Source organism: Pundamilia nyererei, unplaced genomic scaffold (genome assembly GCF_000239375.1).
Source record: "Pundamilia nyererei isolate P.nyererei 1_Seehausen unplaced genomic scaffold, PunNye1.0 scaffold00232, whole genome shotgun sequence".
In the NCBI taxonomy this organism is placed as follows: Eukaryota; Metazoa; Chordata; class Actinopteri; order Cichliformes; family Cichlidae; genus Pundamilia; species Pundamilia nyererei.
Window position 1 is genome coordinate 517,303 of NW_005187633.1, and position 23,634 is coordinate 540,936.

The 23,634-nt window shown below is 41.4% G+C and overlaps 1 protein-coding gene across 3 annotated transcripts in view; it reads right to left on the reverse strand.

Moving 5' to 3' along the window:
• The window catches only part of thrb (thyroid hormone receptor beta), a 106,840-nt gene that overhangs the window by 81,234 nt on the left and 1,972 nt on the right, over positions 1–23,634 (reverse strand). The window lies entirely within an intron of this gene.

Consider the following 23,634-nt stretch of genomic DNA (forward strand, 5'->3'; position numbering starts at 1 on the left):
AACCGAACCGTGAATTTTGTGTATCGTGGCACCCTTATTAAATACATTTATGTATACATGAAGATATCTTTGGACCGACTTTGGACCAAGATCTTCTTCAAAGCCCAACCAAACTGACAGGCGCCAAAAACTGAAACATTTCATAAGCAGTGAGACATGAAAATTTTCACGTGAAGAATATTATTACCAAAAACATAATTTTGGGTTACAAGAGACAAATATCTTCAGAAATCAAACTTCTGAAATATCAGTACTGGCGTTGGCTGTCTGGTAAAGGCGACCCTTTGTGCAGCTGCTCTGCACGCGGTGAACGGACACCACATCTATGATGAAATGCTGCCGGCAACAACAGTGAAGGAAGTGTGTGTTTGAACCCCACCACACAGGGTTCGCTGCCGTGGACGAAGCAAACACGCCTCTTTGTAGTAAATGACAGATATAACATTTTCCAATCACAGTCGGGTGGGTACTCATTTATTACTTATCTCTGCAAAAACTGATGATGTAATAAAGCCTCCATTTGTTGCACAACACAGTTCTTCATAAAGGAAGCTGCGACACAGCCTGTCTGTCTCGTTAACACAGTTATCGTTGTGGTCGCTTAGTTAACATTATATAAACGTTTAGATGAACTCGTGTATCACAATAAATGGATCCTGACTGGAAGGAAAGAGTGAATTGAAATGAACATGAAGACTGCACCACTGTACGTCCAACATGCATGTCTCCTCCATATGATGGTAAAGCACAGCGCTGCTCCTGCCTCCACTCACTCCACAAAAATAACTATTTGTTTTAATCTGCTGAAGTAAGCACATTTCCAAAAACAATTTCCCTTTCTTAAATGTTTCACCTTGAACAGGCTCGATTATCAAACTCCTCAGGATACTGACGTGCTGTTAGAAAAGAATCTAAATTCAGCGTCCCTCTGGCCATCTTTGTCTTTTGTAAATGAAGTCTATAATTTGAAAGTGCTAAATTCCTGCGACAGTACCTTCCCACACACTTTGGTTAAGAGAGCTGTCCCCAGTTGAAAGTGAAAGTTGTCTGTTACATTTTCGTGGTAACCCGTTTCTTCAGAATAGATACCACCACAGAAATCTCCTGGAGTATTTATTACCGTTTAACAGGCTTTAGCAGAAGCTTAACGACACATGCTTTATCAGCATACTACTCACTGAGGATGTCTCAAGCTTAACAGCACTGATTAAGTTTCAGTGGCAGTCATTTCAGTTTATTTACTGAAGACCAGTAAATAAACTAGCTAACTGGAAGAACTTAAGGGATACAAGTGGAAAAGAGCCATCATCAATGTTAATAAGTATTCCTGCAATTTTCCTCTAACTAGCGTAAAATATCTGCTCACTCCCTTTCTCATATCATAAACTGGGGTTCTTCATAAAGGACAGGAAGCTGTCCCACAGGCTACATGGTCCTGATACACAAATCAACATCTCATTTGCTGTTTTCCTTTATGTCCATTTTAGTTTGCATTAAATCCCGTAACACAGTGGATAAGGTCGACTACAAAGAAAGAGCCACAGAGCCAAGAATGATTACTTCACGCTTTACTTTCTATACATAGCTCATACATGCCAAACTTGTTTTTAAGTTATAAGGCGTTTTGTCAGTATTCGCCCAATAAATAATGAAGCTGACCTTGAGGGCCGTGGTGGATGTAAGCCAGGTTTGAATGGACAGTTAACATGACCCCACTCTACGTCCCTACTGAGAACTGATTTTAAAATTTGAGCCGTCATGTTTACTGACAGAATTCTAACATGCAAGCACAAACAGACGCTACCAAACGCCTCTCTGGTGGAGGTAATAGACGTCTTTCTACCTGAGGCGAGCTTTATTGTAATTTATTTATGTTCTCCAGGCTTTTTAGGAACATTAGAAAGCTCTTCTTTCGAAGTTTGCTGCCTTTTATTCCATTCTGTCAACATTATCCCAAACTCTTCAGTACCGTTGAGCTCTGGGGAGGCCAGTCCATGACAATGTTTTAGGAAGAACAACAAATTACAGAAAGCTGACGACAACAAAAGCAACCGGGTGCATACAGACTGAAACCACAAACATCAACAATTCTAAAACATGGCTGTAGGAGCCTACATGCAGTTTAATTTGAAATGTATGTTTTTATTTTGATAGTGCAGCAAAAACAGGAAGTTAGGTGAGAGGAGAGTGGAGCCACTTGGTTTTTTGTCCTCGCAATCTCTCTTTTGAATTGAGCTTCATAAGTTTTCATAATTTGGAATTCTGTTGCTGTGCACCTGTTTGGACCTTTGAAGTAAATATTGAGAAACTATCAAGGACTGTTGGTTTTTTTGGATATGGAAAGAGGGACTAAGTGGAGCGTCAAGCTAAGGCTCCATTCGCAGGAAACCTACAACGGCTACATCTTTTACTTAATGTATCCAATAGCACTTCAGTGTTTTCTTTGACAGTGTGTGTGTGTGTGTGTGTGTGTGTGTGCGCTTTCTGGAAGCGGTTGCAGTTTAATAAACCTTACATTTGTATGCTGCACAGTAACCTCTGTGCTCAACATCAGTGTTTTGAAAATCTACAGGGGTTACACTTAAAGAAATGTCAAAGAACTTTTTCTTTCCAACAGAATAAAGGACACATTAGTTCTGAGCCATTTTGCTGAAATGCTAATTAAAAACCACCCTGGAGGCTAAGTAAGCTGAGAATGCACTACTCAACTGTTAGAAAAGGACAAAAGACATAGCCTCATATGACATCCTCAGTAAATATATATGTATCATACGTCTGCAGAGACACTAGATAGACAGGCACTACTTGCCTGCTAATTTGCTTAATTTAAATGATTAGGCTGAATGATTGCACAGAGTCATCTTTAAGGAGCTTAAACAAGAAGCACTAGGTACAAGTTTGTCCTTTGGTCAGTGTGTCACTTTACTCTAACACAGCTGGCCTACAACCACTCCAACTACTGTTCTGTTTACTTTCCCTGCTTGTTTTCATCCTACTGCCACAGAGAGAGAGGCCACATGTCTGCAGGCAGGTAGGCCTAGGTAGTGACTGCTGCACTGCAACATCTTCAAACTCACAGGTAACCACCATCGGACTGACATGTTCACCAGTGACTGGCTGATTAGCAAGGGCAGCAACATTTAGTCAAGCAAATGATCCAAACTGTTGAGTGACTCAAAATGATCAGTTATAATAGAATATTTAAAGCTTTGTGGTTTCAGAAGGAAAGTCAGGCTGTGCTTTCGTAGCAAACCGGTGCACTGTTGTCTAATTTACATGGTTTGCAACTGAACATGACATCTATTTATCCCATTTACTTCCAGTTTTATCAAGGCATCTACAGTACACACACACACACACACACACACACACACACACACACACACACACACAGGCTTGTACCTGGATATTTAGACGCCTTGCATAGGTTACAACCTTTCCTAGCACATTCCCAGGAAAACCAAATCTTTGATAAAGTTCTAAATGTTTCTGTTATTTTTATTATTATTTTCCAAATGATTATACTCTTTATTGAGATGTTCAACTTCCATATTCATTTCCTGTATCAAAGGAAATACCAAAGCAGGTTTAGCTCAAATAAAACCACTTGGAACTAATCGCAGTAAAAAGGTTAAGGTGTGAGGCCAAATCTGATTTGCTCTCAATCCAACATTAAGAGCAGTTGGAGAGCCGCGACAGAAGCACCAAAGCCTTTTGTTTACTTCTCAGCCATTTCCTCCAAATCTGGCTGAGTCATCTGATTACTTGGATGCCTGTAAATCTAATTAGCCTTATGTCTCTCAAAGCCCCAGTTACTGAACACTGACACTGAGAATTTTCTCTCCCAGTATCGTCAGCAGCACCAGTTTGGTCAACAAATGTGTCATCTTTATTTTCTAAATGCTGAAAGTGAAATGCTAAACGTACTCTTTCTTTGCAGTGCTGATCAAACCATCAGGCTCTTAGTCCTTTGGAATTTTCATACATTTTTTGATCAATTACAAAAATACATTTTGCCATAACTTCACATTTTATTTCCTGTTCAGCCAGTTTTATAATGAAAAGACGCCCACACACTTCCTCTGTGCCTCGCTGTCATGTGTACTTCCTTCTGTTTGGCTGGCTCAGTGATAAGCTGAGGAGGGGGTGAGGAAATGCAATACAAACAATAAAACTTCTCTGAAGATCATAATTAAATGAAATCCTTTTAAACTATTTAGTCGGCTTACTTTACACTTAACTTCTCAGGAAACTTGGCGTTTTGGGGGCAATTATGACTTTTCTCACCCCTTTAAACCTGTGGACTTTACTTCCTGTTTCCTGTTAAGGCTGTGACACGATCACAGAGCGATCAGGTGTGATTTACTTAAAATGCATCATTTGTTTTATAATACAAGGTAAACTAGCTCCCAATGTGACGCCTGACTTTTGCCTCAGTACTCTGAGGTAAAACAGATCCAGTCTGCAGCCCGACTGACAGACTGACAGACCGATCAGCGTCTCGTGATCTGCAGTCAAATATCAAAGGAATCAGCCAGCTGCTGGCACAGCCTGATAGTAAAGGGCTGCACAGTCCACACTGAATAAAAAGCCAGTGTGAGTGAGTGGTTCGGGCGCATTCTACATGGGTGAAAGTGTCCCAAACAGCAGAGGTCCCACGCCCAGTGGGCTGGACCGGTGCTGCATGGTATTCTAATGCTCTCTTTCCCACATGTCCCGCCTTTCTTTTCTGAAAAACTACCCAATAAAAGGCAGAAAAAATAGTTTGTTCAAGGTGTTTTTAATTTCTCTGGTCTTTTTCTGTTGAAGGAAGCTATACTGTTGCTATTACACATCACCTACTGTTTTCTATCTGACTCCACAACATGCAGTTAGTGGGGTTAGGTTAACTGGTCACTCTAAATTGCCCGTAGGTGTGAATGACTGTCTCTATGTGTTGGCCCTGCGGCAGACTGACGAGCTGTCCAGGGTGGACCCCGCCTCTCGCCCTGTGATAGCTGGGATAGGCCACACTGAGGTTCAGAAGGTTCTTGTCCATGCATTTGTGTCCTCACGTATTGATTATTGTAATGCTCTTCTTTCTGGCCTACCAAAGAAAAGTTTCAGAGGTCTACAGATGGTGCAAAATGCAGCTGCTCGCATTTTAACAAGAACCGGGAAATTTGAGCACATTACCCTGTTCTGAGATCTCTGCATTGGCTACCCTGTCAGGTTCGAGCAGATTTTAAGGTCCTGCTGCTCACCTACAAGGCTTTAAACGGATCGGCACCTTCATACGTCTCCAACCTTTTACACCTTTAGTTTCCGTCCCCTGCTCTCCGATCTCAGGACTCTGGCTTTCCAAAGGTTCCTAAAGCCAGAAAAAAGACTGTTGGAGAACATGCTTTTCTTTTCGTGCCCCGTTTCTGTGGAACAACCTCCCTCAAGATGTTAGGCAGGCTGCTCTGTGGAGGTTTTTAAAACTAAGCTGAAGACACATTTGTTCTTACAGGTCTTAATTCTGTGGCTTTTAGTTTTTACATTTTTACTGTTTTTAACTTGTATTGCTATGTATCGCCTTTATTTATTTATTTATTTATTATTATTATCCAGTCATTGCTTTCATTTTAAAATTGCCTTCATATTTGGTTACAATTCAATAAAAACATTTGAATAAAGTCATGATTGTTTATCTAGAGCACTGTTCACCACGACGTTCACATGCGCCTCGTCACGGGACCTGCAGCGTCCCTCTCTCTCATCCTCTGTCCACAGTGTTCCACGTCACACCGGTCCATTTCAGACGCACTGCTCCATATTTTATTCTTGGCCAGAATTAGCCCCATTCTAGACTCACTGTTCAGTGCAGCTGTTTCCCCTGCTGCTCTGCAGCCAACAACCTGCCCGGACCTTCATGGGTTCTGTCACACATTCCCCCGTTCTGGCCTGCTTTGTCAAGTTTCCATCTGCCAATCGTTCACCCCAGAAGTATGTATTTATCTTCTACCTACAGACAGGCCCCCATATACATCGATCTGTCATAGCCAGCTAGCTCTGGCTCAGATAATCGCAGCCTTCAGATCACAATGTGTGTAAACAATACAGGTCGCTAGGAAGTTTAGCTTCCTAGCGACCTGTCATGGCTTTATAACGGGACTCTACCAATGTAGAAATATATTTATTTCTTTTTTCAGGGTGGGAGAACCCACGCAGAAAGACCCGGCCTGATGGTGGAATTGAACTATATATACACACTTACTTACTCTGACTTTGTACTATTCTATTATGAATGACACTGGCAGGAAGTCTGGTCAGAACTGAGGGCACTACTGTACATGCAGCCAAACATACAGATATTAGAAGTAACCTGCTGCTGAGCGCAAACAGCCAACAGCAGAAAGGCAGAGCACGAGTGGCTGAGGCAGTGAGCCAAAACAAAGCTGGACGAGCTTTAAGTCCGAGTGTCCTTACATGACCCAGCCGGAGTTTGGACTCGGCTAAATGTACCGAGACTCAAAAATTCGTTTCAACTGTGGAAAAAACCTCTTCTGGGCAAAAATGAGAGTCATGCAGAGGCAAACTCAACAAGCCTCAACTTTCCACTGTTACCCACGATTACTATGATTTCCTACTATTACACATTAATGGCAAAGCGCTTCTCTAATAAAACTCCTCTAAACTAGTGGAAAGTAGAAATGTTACAAAACACCTACAGGAAGCTCAGTCATGTTTGGCATTTAGTAACTGACCCAACAACACAGCAGCAGGCTGTCCTGTCTGCTGCCGGGCCACAGCCTCGTCAGCTCTTTGTAAAAGAAGACTCCTTAATGTTTCTGGGCTTCAACTCACATTTTATAACATTATGTCCCAAATATTTGGGCTGTGCAATGTTGGAAGAAACTAAATCTTCTACTACTAAACACTTAACAGACTGGTTGATGATGTTAGCACAGGCTGTCGTTTTAATTTGGATTTTGCAGGATATTTAAAAAACACTTTCATCCTGTCATGTCTTATAATAAAATATACATACGCTTTTCTTTTGATAAATGGGAACATCAGCTGACCCGATGTTCATGGAGTCACTGCTCGTAAATGAAGCGATGTATTTGTTTTCATATCATTAGAAAGAGTTTCTGAGGGCTCAGATCAAGAGAGCGCTCGTCAGAAAAAAGAAAACATACTTGGATACTAATTGGTACAAAAACTAGATACAAGATACTTGTTTGCAACGGTATCAACACCAACAGTGTCGTGTTGGCCTCGTCCAGCCGACACACAACTTTGCACAGCACCACTGCACACAGACACTAACAGCAGGCGTACCTAGGTTTTGACATTTTATAAACACTATTAAAACATCACTATTTCTGAAACAAAACCAACATATGACCGGTGCTAACATTAGCCACAGCAGTTACTCGTGTTATGCTCGTGTTGTTTAGGACATAAAGATCCAGACAGCAACAACTTTAGCATTATTAGCACTATTACTAACCCTAACTTGAGGGGGAGAAGAGAGTGAAAGAAAACTAGGTGCAAATCTTTAACCAACAAGTGACTGAAATTACAAAGGTCTACAACACAACCAAATCCAAAGAATAAGGACAACCGCTGTTGGGTGCCTGAAAGAGCTTAGCCTGCTGGGAGGAGGACTGCCATCCTGGAAGAAACCCAGCTTATATAGGCCCAAACACATGACGTCATCTCTTTTAATGGATAAAATAACAGCCAATAACAACGAGCCCAGAGTCGTGAAATATTGTTAGTTTCCAGTTCCACACTAAAAAGACTGAACAACAAAAGAAGTAGAAAAAGACAGTTTTCATATCTCTTCAGCAGATTTCTTTTTCAGTAGTTTCTTTGAAAGCGTGTTCTCTGTAAAGTTTCTTCATTCGTTAACTCTTGTCTATGACAACATTTCAAGTTCCTGTAACTGAAATCAACATTTCTGATGTGAAACAGACATTAAACCCATTATTTTAAAGCTTTCATACACTTTGATTACCTTGTTTATCCAACCCAAACACCATACACTATTAAATACAACAAAACAATGCTAAAATCACAGATACCATTCTTTTGTATAACCAATAGCATATATCCAAAAAACAAGATTCTTCCAGTTTCCCCTAAACTGCAGTCAAACAACTGAACTATATCATGTCTGCAGGGGAGATTTACATGCAGATATCTAACAAAACAAAGTTCAGATACTTGCATAAGTTCAACCCTTTGGTCTTTTTTCATTTTTACTGCTTTGATCCTTTGCTCATAACATTGCTTTCACTGAGGCTGCAGCTTGTGGCCGTCTCTCTTGTTTCAGCGATTTTCCCTTATTAACTTTTGAAATGTCTTTCCAGCTGGGCGAGGGTTAGTGCCCAGTTAGGTTTGTTGTTATGAACACTGGTGTGCTGGTCCACCTACACTTTACTATGGCGAAGTTTGTGTCCACGCTTACAGTGAGGAGCTCCAACAGGAACGACATGTTAGCATGTAGCTGTGAGGGTGTTGTGTATGAAAGGAAGAGACCAGCTTATAATCCGACATGTGTCACTGACTGACCAATTATCGGTCTGTGCTGTGAACACTGACGATTGGACGGCTCAGTTTTAGGGTCACTGCTGGTAGCATGAGGCCTGGTCCTGCTGAGGACCGTGCCATTGTCAGAAGGTTTGCTGCGTCTCCCAGCACAGTCTCAAGAGCATGGAAGAGCTTCCACGGGACAGGCAGTTAGTCAAGGAGAGCTGCACAGGGCCATACAAGCTGTTTAACCCACCAGTGGGGTCAGTATTTGCTCCAGAAACCAGACCCCTACAAAACGACCACCAGCACGGCAGCGTGAATATGGCCAAATAGTCAAACTTCTTGAGGGTGTCCCGAGGGCCCGACTTCCTCCTCATTGGCCCTGTGAATGTGCAGGTCCTCCACTGGCTCCCGCTGCTTTCCACAGACGAGAGCAGGTTCACCCCAAGCACAGGTGGGAGGCCGTCCCCCAGGACACGTCTGTCATCTCATCAGGAGCATGCCCCAACCCCACAACACGCAAGCACGTGGGGGCCACACAAAGCGCGTCTTTGAATTTCGCCCTGTTTGTTAGTAATTTATAACTCCATCACACGACAGAAAATGATCCCGGCTGCATCAGTACCAATATCCAGCATTACCACTGACATGTGATGTGTTCTTATTCAAAGAGCTCCTTTAATTTTGTTGAACAGTCTCCATCATCGTCCAGCTGATTATCACTCCACGTTTCCAGGTTGGTAAATGAATAGTTTAACCCTTTATATAATGCCTTTGGATAAGCTGATGTGTTAAGGATTAAAGTATTAAAACGTATAGTATTACTGAAATATCTGCTAAAAATACAAACCAATGTAGTTCTACAGATTCAAAATGCGATTACAGATGTTCCTGCTGACTGACTACCAACGGCACCAACGTCTCAGATCTATCTGACTTGTTCTGCACATCTTTAAATGCAATAACCACGTTTCTACTTTTGTGTATTTAATGCAACTTAACTGGGTCAAGAACTCAGTCAGCCTGTGACCTGCAAAGTTTGGACACTAATGATGGAAGGACTCCTCTGGATGCTCAATCTTGTATATTACTGAGCATCAGTTTACCAGGAGTAATATAAATGCACAAAAAAGCAAATATGATCCAAACTAGGGTGAAGTAGCAGTCACGCCCTGAAGTTCGAGCTGCGTGTCTATAAAAAATAGGACGCTGCCAAAGGCTTGGTGGTTTCTGCCTGTTATTCTGTCCTGATGAGGCTAATGTTAAACTCACAGACAGGGACTGATACAGTATTACTCACACTGACACTGCTCATCAATACTTACTGCTGTTCTTTTAGTTCAAAATAGGCCCGTAGCTATTAATAACTGTAGTAACTGAGCATTATATCAATTATGACACCGACTAATCTGATAATACGTTTGTCTTATTAATGAGCAATACTAAACATTCAAAAGCGAAATAAACTGTTCATTGGGTTTCATAGTTTTCATACATTTTATCTACAGTTTTTTCATTTAACCTTTATTTATACTGACTCAATGTCTCATTTACAGGACAGACCTGTTTCAGACAAACATGCTTTATAAAAGTTACAGAATTAAATCCTTTCACTGTTTATGTGCCAAAAACATCATTTTTATTCTGAAGAAAATATTTTCTGAACTTGAAAAATAGCGCAGTGAGGTATACCTAATATCCAGCCTTTAGTCTGTCTTCTTGGAATCTGTTCCTATTTTAAAAGAAGCAATCTTTTGTGTCTCCAGGATGATTTGAAAACAAATGGCAGCAGACGGGAGCAGCTTTCCTTCACGCTGGAGCTTGTTAACCAGGCGCTTTGATTAAGGACTCCTGGCAGCTGTTCTCAGTAAAGACCTCAATGCTGATTATAGTTGCAAAAGAGAACAAAAAAAGTTTCCCTTCACACCACTCGAGCTCACCGTCTTGGTAACGGTTGGGCATTTTGCTTTTTGCGGTTTTAAAAAGACTCCACGTTAAACTACAACAGCATCTTCACAGCTGCTGCTGTGCTATCACACATTCGGTTGAGAAAACGCGGAGCTGCTTGGGCTTAACGTCGCACTCTTTATTCAAAGCTTTGCTCCTGGATACTTTTCACCAGCATGTCTGGGTGCAGATGTGGGTGAAACGCATGCAACTCACATGGTGAGACTCATGCATCATATGAAGCATCAAGTCACTCCATGAACCATTGCAGCCCAAGAAATAATAACACTTCTATTACAACAGCTCACAATGAGTTTGAACGAGGCCCCTCTGAGACACACCCCTGAACAAGTGATTGCAGCCTGTAGGCAGGTTTACAGGGAGTTGCCAAAACCTGACGTTGTGTGTCAAAGAGGAGTCAGAGACACACAGACAGCACTGCTTTTGTTATGCCTCACTACAGTGCTGTGGTTGTGTAAAACATAGAGCAGTGGATAGGATCAGGACAACAGTACAATCTGTACATCTTTAATGCTTGTTGAACCAAAAAGACAAAACTAATCAGGCATGTTCTCTACACAGATATCCAAGCTGTCTGACGTAGTGCAAAAACTACAGTAATGTAACTTTTTGAGATTCTCTTAGTGCCCAAACAAAGGAGTACTTCTGGTTGTCTCAGGCAGTGCTGTGCTGCCAGCCTTCAGTCTAGTTGTTGGTGGACTTCTCAGCCTCAGTCTGGGACTTTCAAAGCAACAGAATACTCTAGAACAAACAACCTAGTTACCGGTTACATTAACACGGTTTATCAACTAGCAATGACTGACAGGTGCGACTGATAATACTGAAAAGTAGGCAGCAAATGTTAATGCTGTTGCCCTAATGTTAACCATAGCTTCTCCTTTAATAGTGACTTCCCATCAAAGGCCACTTAAAGCCAATTTTAACACCACGTTTTTCACAGCTTATAATTTGCAATGCCAAGCTGTGAGCTCTAAGCATAATCCCACATGTACACGGAGTACCAGACCTCTAAACATTGTTTTTTTTAATGAGCATACTCAGCCAAATGCACATTATTTCTAAGCACGGAGCACAAATGATACTGACGTTCTTCTCACTCGCAGCAGTGATCGTTTGATAGCGTGTGGCATCACTGCACAGGCCAGCTGTGGCAGTGTAACGTCCAACTACGACATTTCATTTTCTGATTGTCTTTCTTGAAAAATAACGTGTAAAGGACACATTTCACCATTAAAATTCAACTAACTTGCTACACTTGATAGCCGAGACAACACGAGGGCGCATGTTTTCATGACTTCACAGGTTGGACAGTTGTCTGTATGTGAGCAGTTGTTTCTGACAGCTGCAGAGTACAGTGTGTACAGCCAGGCACAGATCACACCACCCAGCACAGTTTGTCAAGACTTATTCCTCCTCGTCACTATGAATGATTCACACATTATAGTAGTGCCAACCAAATACTTTCTATAGACAACGAGACCGTGTACAGGGCGAGACTTACATCGCCAATATTATGTAATCAAATCCTGCAAATGTAGCACTTGTAATGTGGGAAAATCCCACAAAATTACAGCAGTCTCATTATGTTCATGCTTTCTCTCCGTCCCTCGTAGGATTCACAGATTTCCTTTGCAGGAAGGCACACGGACGTGTGCATCTGTTGGACGGCTCCATCAACTCATTATTTTATTATTGCAGAAGGACAGCATTAGCATAACGCTAATGTGTGTGTGTGAACGACTAAACTGACTGAGTGCTAAAACTGACCTAAAGCTGGCTACAACAATATAAAAAGCACATTTGAACAAATCAGTGCAAGCGTAGTAGTTGCTGGGTGAAGATTATTACGTGCCTGCAGCCTCACGCTGCTCCACCTGCCCCCTCTGCTCCTCAGGCCTGAAGCACACTGACCGGGCTGCTCTGTATTTCTATTAGCTCAGGTTGGTCCTCCACACTCTGGACTCTCCTCAGTCCAGCTGTGGTCCCCTCGCTGCTCTGCACAGCCTCAGCATGGCACAGCTCAATATTCCATCTGCTATCTGTCATCTTTTACATAACTGCAGTCTGCTATGTTAATGACGACAGACGGCTAATGTGGCTGTCGGGGAATTCATTGAAAACTCGTTTAAAAAAATTTAACAACACCAATCTGACTTTGTGCACAATCATATTATTATTTTACATAAGAAAGTCCTTGTGTGTGTTATAGTACTACTAATAATAGCCGTTCATTAATCAAATCACTCAGCCTTTGATGTTAAACTGAACAGGGACTCAAACCAACAACCTCTGGGTTAATTTCAATGAAGTCCCCCATTATTTGTTAACACAGCAGACAGAAACTGTCCAATTACCCCCCAAAGTGTAGAAATGCTTCCACGGGAAGCCCTGAAGGGGAAGTATATGTCAGGCTCAAATAACACATGGACCTATGTAGTAATAAAAAGAGTGTAAAAAAACTAAATGTACTGTTTCTTGCAATTATCAAGCAAGAAAAGAAAATCACAGAAACAAAACAGAACTTGTCCCAGTGAAGCTGCAGCACCCAAATGAACAGACGAGATCTTTGCTGATCAGCTGACAGCTTTGCACGCCATTGGCAAAAAAAGCACAGGCAGGATTTCTACCCCTCGACATTTTTATAGCAAGCAGACCTTTGCAGTGATCCGTATTATGAAAAGAAGTTTAGTTGGAGCATTTTAACTTAGCAATCAGAGTTCAGGCTTGGATCCAGCTGAGCATGGTTTGCAGTAAGTACTGAAAGAAAAGCAGCTAAATATTGCTTAGCATAAGAGTTAGCTTTAGTTAACTGTTGGAAAACCTGCAGGTGACACAAAGAGCTCGTTACAGATGTGGCAACACTCTGATAGGTTTGCTGGACTGATGTCGTGCATCCAAACAGACACTAGCTGTGCCTGAAGTCACGCTGCCTACTCACACACTACATTTAACCTTTGCTATGTTATGTGAGATTCCATTTTCCAAAGGTAAACATTTTGTTTACTTGATGCCCTGATAATGACCAATGCAACACAAAGGTTTGTGTTTATGATGAGTTCCTGCCATAAAGGACATCTACAGGAAGCAGAATCATCAAAGACCCCAGTCACCCATCACATGGACTCTTCACCCTCCTGCCCTCTGGGAGGCGCTACAGGAGCCTCCGGACTAAGACCACCAGGTACCGGAACAGCTTCGTCCCCACAGCTGTCAGACTCCTGAACTCTGCCTCCTGACATCTGACCCACGTTAAACTCAAGGACTGAACATACACACACACACACACAACCACCTACACACACACACAATGGACAACTGTACCCTCAAACACACAATAATAACATGGACTGAACCACCACTCACAACCACAAGCACTTTATATACCTCTTAACTGCACTACTGTATAGCTCTGTGTAAATAATCATTCTGTACATACGATAATTTTTAATCCTACAACTGTTTATAACCTGCATAGTTCATATTTCTGTATAGTTTCATATTTATATCCTGTACATAGCTTGTACTCACTACAGCCTGTACATACTTATAGTTATAGAATATTCACAACATACTTCATACCGTGTACATTATAACATACCATAATAGACCCATTTCTGTAATATACTCACATATCTATATTATTGCTAACGCACTTTCTGGATGGATGCAAACTGCATTTCGTTGCCTTGTACCTGTGACATGTGCAATGACAATAAAGTTGAATTCTATTCTATTCTATTCTACATCTCTGCAAACACTGACAGATTTGATCTTCTAAACAGCTGCTGCAGCACGCTCCAGCTGTGTCCAAGCATTCCTGAGCAGAGTGGCAACACCACTATTTGAATTCCATAAAAGAACACATAATCATAGCATTTTGGACACAAACTGTTGTATTAGTCAGACTTTTAGTAACTGCCAAAGATGTTGCAGCAGGAGGAAACGTTAGGAACAACAATCCCGACCATAGCAAAATGCAAAATACAACAGTTCTGCCATGAAATAATGAAATCCACAACACGTTCATAGAACCCCGTGTTGGGTTCACAGTGACGAGACTTCGGCTGTCTTTTGAAGATAAGATTTCCCAATCGCACGTCCCTGAGGCGTAAAGCTGAGCTTTAACTTCGGTCAAGAACAGCAGAGGTTGCATTTGAAAGAAAGAGCCAGTGTGATGAAACACAACATATCTGAGCCATCAGCTGGATGAATGCTTTGATCAGAGCACAGACAGATGTGGTCTGTGGGATATATGAAGTATCAGGTACAATAAAAAGAGCAGAATGTTCAAACTTGTAGAAAAGCTGTTACTGAGCTTTGTCTGGTTTGTACAGCCACTCAATTAAGCACTCACTCAGTCATCCAGTGAAACTGTGTGAAACTCTACAGAAACATAAAACAGTTCATCAGGTTTGTTTCACTTTGCATCCTGACACATACTTTCAAGTGTTTTAACGAGCTGCCACTAGTTTAAAGGGTTTACAACCTACAAAACACTGCATGTTTGAGTACAGTTGCAGGTTTTGCCTTCAGCTTCAACAAGACCCCACATCTACTTAGGGCAATAAGTAAGGGCAGCCAATAGTGAGACAACAAACCTAAGGGCTCAGACGTCACTGTGCCACTTACTGCTGCTCACTAAGTTCATTGCTGAACTGAGGCATTCATATTTTACCAGCTTCTCTCAGACACACGAAAACTTAGTGAACGTGTTTATCCTGAAGAACATTTAAGGCATCAGCTCACTGACGAGTACAAGTGTAGGAAAGCTGCATTCATGTGAATGGGAACTGAGATCAAAAGCCTTTTTTAAAAAACACAACACAGCAGGTTAAGGGCTGTGTCAGCAACAACGTGGGACCACAGGGAGGTTAGGTAGGACTGATTTACCACACAGGATCATCTCTACTATGCTCAAGCTCATCTGACTCCTCAAGGCCAGTTAGTAGGACAGGGCGATGAAATGGCAATCATCTCAAAATAACTTTCCCTCTGTCCGGTCGTTAAGTGATGACGTGACGAATCCTACTTCCGGGTCTAAAGTAGTCTGCGTTTAATATGGCTTTTGTGTTGTTAACATGTTTAATGTTTTGTATTTTCTTCTATTTAATCTCAAAAAGCTCCTAAAACAGTCAGTGATCACTGTTGACCTCCCTCGGCTTTTATTACCGCTAATCATTTATTTAAGCTCAGTTTTTAAAACCTTAGGATGTAACTACAGCCCAGCCCATGCAGCAGTATATGAATGACTAACCTCGTATTGTGGATGAATTATCTCAGTTGTTCTCCTGGCTGAAGTTTGGTCCTTTTACAGCATCCTGCCATGCGATTACATTTGTTCCTGACCACCGAGAACACTCACGTTAACTTTTATCGAGTGGAAAAAAAGTTAGCTTGTTTATATTATGCTAACATAGCTGTGTCGCTAGCGGTCACGTAGCACATCATTATATACCAGCTAGCCCAACTTCAGTAACCCTACAAACGTCACTGCTGTTTAGTTTCCTGTCTTCATTTATGTTGGAAGTGATAACAGAGCTGTACATTTGAATTGTTTCCAAAACCCCGCAGTCAGGACATGCTATATTGTATTTAGATAGAAGCTAGCGAGCTAACTCCCTGCTAACTTCTAACTCCATTAAATGTCATAAATTCCATTTCCATGGATGCCTGGATGTTAAACTCAATTGTTACACCTGGTAGAGCAGAACGCTGATCATTTTATTAAAGATGAAAGACTTTAGACAGTTTTTAACTCTCAGTAATGCCACAGTGATCGTTGGATATATGGACCTGCAGCGGAGTTTAGACCCAGACACGACTAGTGACGTCAGACTTAACGACCAGATAGAAATAGACTGTCGAAATAAAGTCGACAGAACTCATTCCAGCCACATCGTGACAGACGCAGCGCACTATAAAATAAAGACTTGTGAAGATAACGGGAGCCAACTTATTTTGGTAACTATGGGGTTCTGTGTGGTCAAAGCATTCGACTCCAGGCACACAACGCTCAGCTGAAAACACTTCACACAAGTGTATATCACAAGTGTCAGGCCAAAGTATTGGAGGAAATCCACAACGTGGCCCAGTACACAGCAACAACACACAGCAACAACACACAGACAAACAGCGTGTCCAGAGACAGACGGGCTGGTTTCCTGCCGACCGCACGGAGGCAGTGATGACAGCTCGTCTCTCCCTGAGAGCTCAGCTCCTGTGCATGTGCGACATAACGCCAGATAAGGAGCATTTATGACATTTTTGATGGTTTAATTGAAATGTAAAAAAAGAAGAAGTTACAGAAAATACACTGCATTGATAAATATGTAATTATCGAGATAAGAACTGACTTACATCAGGATTATTTTCTATTTAAAGTCAGACAAAGAAGCAGAATAGCGTACTCTGCATGTTCAAAGCATTTTTTCACAAAGGCACACGTGACCTGCACAGAGTTCACAGATCCAGGTACAGTTTGTACCTTAGCACAGAGTGGACAACAGCTGCAAGCCTCTCAGCCGCCGCACTGAGACAGCGAAGTTTTATTATCATTTATTTATTTAGCCTGACACAGTCGTCAGTTTTCTTTATGCTCCTCTTTGTTTACGTCTCAAAGTTCATTGAATATATAGAAATGCTACAGTATTATGTGCTAATATCTACATTACTCATTTGGAAGTGACCAAAGAATTTAGTTTTCCATTTTGTTTGTTTTTGCTCAGAATTTATTTATTTTATTCAACTTCTATTTTTTATATTTAGAATTCTGTGGTGTGATGTTCCACAGCACATTTATCTGTACATTGTTTCACTTTTGACAGAAAAGAAATCATATTTAAATCAAATGAGTTATTCCTTCACTTTGGAGTGAAAATGAACTTTCAAGCTTTCCAATCATTTGATTTATATGAATTATTGATTCTCATTGGCTCCGTTTTGAGAGTCTCCCTCATCACTAAGCAGCAACGAGGAAATTCCACTCATGCACATGAATCTGATGCTGTGCGTGTTTGTGAAGGTACGCTGCTTTCTATTTATCACGATTACACATATTACACACAACACTTTTCTTAAAAGTAATGCAGTAATCACTCCCAGGGAAAAGTAATTCATTACACTACTTGTAACGTTACTTTCATGTTACTCTGTGAAACACACTCATAATTTAACAATATAAACCTGAGGCTACACCCTCACACACCAACACAAATCCCGAATGAGGACACACACGTCTCTAAGATCTTAGTGAATATGAAGCTGATCGCACAACGTGAAACTGAACAGCAGCACAAAAAGCTGATCGACACAGTGCTTCTGCTTTAGGAACCTGAACAGGTAGAAGAGGAGGCTGTTTGTTACCTGTTGACGTTCAGGCTCTGCTGCTCGTGTTCAGCATTCACTCAGGTTTCACTCTGGGTCCTTGGCTAGCGTAGCGTTAGCATGCTGTCTGTGCAGATGCTTGCAGAGAACCAAAGTTGTGTTAGCAGCACAGTGCAGTTGTTTCTGTCCTGGATGCAGGACATTTACCGTCCTTTTGTGCAATAAAAATAATCCATGCTTTAGCCTGTATCGCAATTTCCCTCCTCTGACGCCAACTGAAATCAGCTGATTGTAGCACGAGTGCAAGACCTGATAGGCGGGACGGACACTTTATGTTTCCCCTCACAGCATACCACGGCCCAGCTGCTTGGGCCTAAGCAAGGTTCTGTTGGACTACGGTCGAGCTCTTACCAGAGCCAAACAGGAAGCTCCATAACAACAGCTGCCTCTGTGAACATCACTGTGTTCAGTAATAAACAGACAGCAGGCAGCTAGCTCATTTTAAAAGTGGCTACCAGTAGCCTGTCTAAAATCCTGTGATACCCAAACATCACAGGATCAAATAACAACAGTGAAAACTGATGTAGCAGAGACTGACAGATTCTCCCTGTCACTGCACACAGTGTGGCTATGCAACTATGAAAGCCATAATGCAGCGATTAGAGCCATCGATCATTTGACATGTTGCACAAATTCAGGATTTCATCAGCTGTAATCCTCCCTCACTGACCAAGGGAAGTGCCATCAAACCCGCCTCAGTGTGGACATTTGGATCCCTGAGCTCCCAGTTGATGTGTCACCAATCTAACACCTGCAAAATGCATGAGAAGTTGATTACAGCCAGACAAAGCTTTGTCTATTAGATCGAATAACCAGCCAATCTCTCCTTACATGTCCCAGTGCTGGACGGGACGGACAGGATGAACTCGTGCACATTACTGAATATTGAAAAATGCAAGACAAATGAAGGTAACTGCAATAAATTATTTTAGGACGGAAGAGGGCACATTAGGCCTCATGATGACACAATCATTCATTTTATTGTACTATGAGAGTTTAAATCACGACTTCCTGAAGAGGAAATTAAACCCTGTGGTGAGCCTTCAGTCAGCTAGCTGAAGACGTCCAGTATATTTATCAATCACATCTAGCTAGCTTAAAATCAAAATGTGTGCAAATAATCATGTTGGTAAGTAACGCAGTGGTAGCAGCAGGTTGACATTTATTTGTATTGGATCAAAATGACGTTGGTTAGCTGTTCTACGTACAAATGGTTTGTTTGTTTTTTCAGCCCACACACCAAAAACTCAATTAACAAAATATGAATTTAAAGCTTTAGCCCATTTTAGCAAAAGATGGGTTTCATTTGAACAGTTTTACCATTTTTAAAATGCCAACAGGTCAAAATGTCCCCTTAACAACAATTAAAGGTTTTTACTCCCAAGTGAAAATCGAAAGATAAACTTAACAGAAACAGTGATTTGTTTTATCTCAATATCAACTGATATGGGAAAAAAAGATTCGAGAATAATTTTCCACATCACTCAGCCCCATCCACTATCATTGTTTTTAACTTTGCCTTCTGTCAGCTTTGAGCTTCCAGACTGTGTTCATACTCATCTAAAACGTGAGTGTAACTGTGCTCTGACAGGATCTCTTTTGTAGTGATCTTGTAAGTCAGTTATTGTAGTAGGCCATGACTAGGTGCAGTTCAGTTCTTCTCAGTACAATACTCTATGATTGATTCCTGGACTAATTCAGGGACTGGAGTATTGATTTTAGGCAGTGATGAAGCCCTGACATCCGGCTCTCTCTGCCATTACATCTTCCAACACCTAGCTCACCACAAAAACAAACTAATATCTTAAACTCTTGGCTTAAGATATCAGGCCAACAATTGCACTTAATATCTTTTCAGCTGTCAATAAATACAGGCTGATCCAAACGTTTCTGCTACCACAGAATCACATTTTCTCTTTAAAAAACTGATCAATTCATATCCGTTGGAATAGGGCTGCTCGATTATGGCAAAAATGATAATCACGATTATTTTCACTGAAATTTTTTACATGTTGTAGTGCCATTTGTGGGAGCATTTCAAGTTGCTATACATCAATACAACTGTTATAGCCCATATTTTAATAATATGTCTCCATTAAGTCCATAGTAACTACATTAATTGCAAAAAAGTACAATAAACTACAAAAAAATTGAAAATCGTTTTTGTTTTTTTTACAGATATTTCTACTTGGAGAAATTTAAGAGGCTTATCCCTCAAAACTTTAAATACAATAAAGTTGCAAAAAATAGTTTCCCACCACAGGAAATTTATTTTGAGTGTCTTCATAGTTTTATTTTATATACTGCAGGAAAAACAAAAAACAATCCTATGATGCAAATTTGCAAAGAAAACAGCAGGTGCATCATTTCACTGTGGGAAGTGTTACGAACAGCTGATAGGATCGGCAAAGCGTGTTTCTGGAATATTATGTTTTTGTTCCTGCAAGCGCTTTTTATGCAATTTTTGCAAAGCTATATGTGGAACGAAACCGTGACCGAGGACAAGCTGATGGCATCAGATGTAAGTACAACTCCTCCGGTTTCATATGCAAAACAAATTATTGCGCTAGCTTACACGGTTCAGGTTCTACAGGGATTTAAAAATGGTTACACAAAACGGAGCGTGCTGCTCTGACCGGCTTTAAAGGGTTAACAATGACTTTAAAAAATAATATAAAATAGTGTGCAACACCACTGAAGTTTGTTTTTTTTTAACCTCTTTTCAACCAACAGCAGTCACTCTCCAAATAACTTCTGCTTAGCTTTCCGAGCTTCCCTCGGGTCCTCTTAATCAGGGGTGTCCAACCTTTTTTGCGCCACGGACGGTTTATGCCCGACAATATTTTCACGGACCGGCCTTTAAGGTGTCGCGGATAAATGAGGGAGGGGCTAATAATCGGCTCAGTCATTTTTAATGATCGTTGAAAGCCCAGATCGTAATCGTGATTAAAATTCGATTAATTGAGCAGCCCTACGTTGGAATGAAACAAGGTTATCACATAAGAACCATAATGAGGACTGCACAGCTTCAACCAAGTCTGCATGCACGTGCATATAAACACACACTCTGACTTGCAAAGACGAGCACTCAGAACAGGAGAGGTGCACAGCGCGGGTATCTCAGCGTAGTTATAAGGTCTGCATGCTTCTCATTTGAAGGGCCAACTGAAACTTTGAATGAGACAGTGAAGGCCTCCATTACATCATCTGACTAAGGGCAACCTGGTGAAGGTCATCCTAAGTGTTTAATGCAGGGACACTGGAGACTCTGGAGATGCACCAATCAGATGGCCAGAGACCAGAATCAGCTGATTTCACCGTTCCTGGACCGGTGATCGGCGCTCAGCCTCCCATATGACTAATTATAAGCCAGTGTGTTTCATCCATGCACAACACATGCACAGTGGCACAAGCAAGTAGCCACACACACACACACGCCTACACGCTAACATGTCCTTAGCATGGGATTTCCTCATTGTGAGCAAAGACACAAAATAACCCAAAGTACTTGTTTGGTGAAGTAAAATGCTGAAGTTGCCTGGACAGCGACTCATTTTCAGTTACCAATGTAACCCTCCTGCCAGAACTTTATTATCTGCTGTTTCAAAGAGAGAAGATGCTTTCAATTAGAGCAATCTGGGATACATTTAATAATTTATTTTACAATGAAAATGAGATTTTGCATTAAAGAAAATAGAATTTCTTGGTATATGCTGTCAGGTATATTTCTTAGAAAGACAACTGGAATTTATACACTTTATACACTTCAAATCAGTCAAACAAATTTACAATTAGTGCATTTCCATGGACTCTGAATTTCACTCCAACCCAGACGACTTTGTTCAGGCAAACCAAACTTCTCATTCTGCGAGCAAAAATGATGATTACGACTACCACAGCATGGTTATTAAAAGAATGTGCACACAAATTATAATAAGGCTTCCAGACAAAAGAAATAAAAGAGTTAGCTAAGATACTGAAAGTATCCAAAGACTTCGCACACACCACACTCAATAAATCTAACATAAGCCACAGCAGAGGAAACAAGAGAAGTGTGCGTTTTAGCTGCACACTAGGATGAGAATGGGTTTCAATTAACCAAACAGTCCTTTTTTGTCTACAGCAGCGGCCCCCAACCTTCGTTGCTCCACAGACGGTTTCATGTCAGACAATATTTTCACAGACCGGCGTTTAAGGTGTGGCGGATAAATACAACAAAATAAAATGATACGACACAAACTGGTATTTAGTAAATATAGCAATAAACGTGAATTCAGTGTGTAATTGTGTAACTTTGTTAGCAGCGTCCTCCTGAAGTGCACCAACAACATTGAGCGTAACGCCCTCCTCTCTGCTCCTTAATGCTCTCTGGTCGCTATGGTAACGTGTAAACATTTCTTTCAAAATAAGACACAACTACAACACGGGAAAGACCCAGGGAAGCTGAGTTAACGATAAAAACCCTGAAAAACCATAAATTTCACACCCGAGCCTCAACTCTCACGGCCCGGGACCAAACGACCCACAGACCGGTACCGGGCCGTGGCCCGGGGGTTGGGGACCGCTGCTCTAAAACGTCCATTTCCCTCTCATTCTTACCGGTGCCTGGTGAGATACGATGATCTGGTGGCAATGGAAAGTGGCACCTAGCAAAGCTGTTTGCAAACAACACAAATAAAAGAATGCACTACCAACTTCAAGCAAATATACTGTGAGATAGTGTGACACTGATTCGATTTATTGGCACTGTGCAAACATGAAAAGAGTAAAAGGATAAAACCAGAGGCGACTACAGCTTCAATAAGCCCTGTGTGGAACTTCTTTACGTGATAATTAGTAAAGGAGGTCGAGGGCAAACTGTCAGGTAAAGCTAGCCAGTCTGCCACAGCTACGCGCAGTCATCGGGGAGCAGTTTGAGGTCTTCGGTAGTAAAAAAGTCAAATCGCTCCCATTAAATTCAAATAGTATTTGTGGTTCAAATGTGCCTTGTTTGCATTAGCATGCCCATTAACTGCATACACAGATGAGTTCACGCAGTCTTGCTGTGTGAACTCATCACAGGGGCATCGTTGGCTGGTCTGTAATGTTATTGCTCAGTGTTAATAATGGACAAACAAGAGACTGCGTCAGGTACCTCGGAAATTGGATGTCGGAACTTGGAAGTGTTTTCAGTCCCGAGTTTGTGCACTCAAAAGAAAGCTTCTTAGTAAGGTAGAGCCGTCAAGCATCACAGCATAAGACTCGTACTGCTGAAGTACATTCATGATAGAGCCTGGTCAGTGCTTATTTAGTGAGTCACAAATAGAAAAAGTGGCAGGACAGTTTCAAAGTTTCCGTTTTATTACTGTTTATGTTCACTGCCACCATCTCGGATTGTTGGTAGTGTTGCTCTGACTTTCCAAGTGAGAAACCCTATTCAGACTAGGAACTCTGAAATTGCACCTTCTGAATTCATCTGGATTCTTACCCTGGTTGATAAACACGAGTGTGACCCAGAAACATGTAGACTCTACAAACAGGAATGTACACAGTCACTGAGCACAGCAGCAAAATAGTGTAATGGTTTACACAGTTGTCTAACATGCAAAAGGTCCCTGGCATCGCATCAGGAAGGGCAGCGGGTATAATGATCTGCCAAATCAAATATGCAGAGCTATTTGCTGCCACGACCCCTTGTGAATAATGGAACAGCTGATAGAAGCTTCTTAGAAATGAAATCTGCACAATACCTTTGATCTCTCAGAATTTTATTAACGGACTTGTCAGAAACCTACTTTG